Source organism: Cynocephalus volans, chromosome 3 (assembly GCF_027409185.1).
Source record: "Cynocephalus volans isolate mCynVol1 chromosome 3, mCynVol1.pri, whole genome shotgun sequence".
Taxonomy (NCBI): domain Eukaryota; kingdom Metazoa; phylum Chordata; class Mammalia; order Dermoptera; family Cynocephalidae; genus Cynocephalus; species Cynocephalus volans.
This window is the reverse complement of record NC_084462.1, coordinates 64,239,208-64,240,390: the sequence shown is the minus strand read 5'-3', so window position 1 is coordinate 64,240,390 and position 1,183 is coordinate 64,239,208.

Genomic DNA, 1,183 nt, shown 5'->3' with positions numbered 1-1,183 from the left:
CATGTAGTTCTTAATTATTTGGGGGATATTTCAGTTCCAGAGCAGCAGTGCAGTGTTTTAAATGTTGGTGTTGTCTGCAGTTCATCATGATTTGCATGTGTTTTCATTATGTCTGTTGCCAAATTCTAAAGGCCTTGGTATTCAAAAAGCCACAGATGCTTTTCAGTCTGGTATATCCTACAAATAATGGAGCAACTACTGTGTGCATGACACGGGATACAGTGATGATGTTGCCCTTGTCTCCAAGGAGCTTGGAGTCCTAGTAAGCTGGTAATTTCCATGCGGTGCAGTGATTGTAATAATAAAAGAATGGGAGTCTAAAGGAGATGCCTGGAGAGGTCAGGGTGACTTACTAGAGAAGATGCCCAAGTCTGGAGGTTATAGGCCTTGTGGGAGAGGGTACACAAGAGGTGAAATGGGATTGAGTGTGCGGGGAGCTATAAGTAGCTCATTGTGCCTGGAGCTTAAAATACAAGGCTGGGAAAAGAAGTTGGAGAAGTGGCAAAGCCCAGGTCATTTAGAGTCTTATAGGATATTCATGGAGATCGTACTTGACTTATAGATGGAGGTAGCTGTTAAAAGGTTTGACCTGTCCTAGATGGCCCCTGTGGCTGCAGTTCAGAAGATGTATCGGGATATGACTAGACTCCAGTTAGGTTGATGTAGTAGTTCAGGAGAGAGCCTAAGAGCATGAAGTAGGGCACCGTTGGTGGAGATGGTGAGGGGTGGACTCAGGGACTGTTTGGAGGAGGAAAAAATGGCAGAATTTGATCATTAATTGGATGTGGGACAGAGTGAAGGGAGGAGTCTAGGATGAGTCCCAGGTTTTTGGCTCAGTCAACTGGGAAAACAAAGTCACAGAGATAGGGAGCAAGTAGGGACCACATATAGGGGCATGATTTCACATTCAGTTTTGGATCCGGTGATTTGGAGATGCCCAAATATTATGCAAGTCTGTTCCACCTGAAAGTGGAAAAGATGTGGGAAGGGAGTGAAGTAAAAACTAACCCCTATCCACAAAGTGAACCAAAACATTCATGACTTAAGAGCTACAGGGGATTTAATAATGTAGCCCAGCCCATCCCATCTCTTGTTGCTAGCTGTTGCACTGTGGGCAAGAATGTTTGTGACCTTTCACTACCACCACCTCCCCTTACCCTGTCTCCTAGTTTGTTTGTTTTTT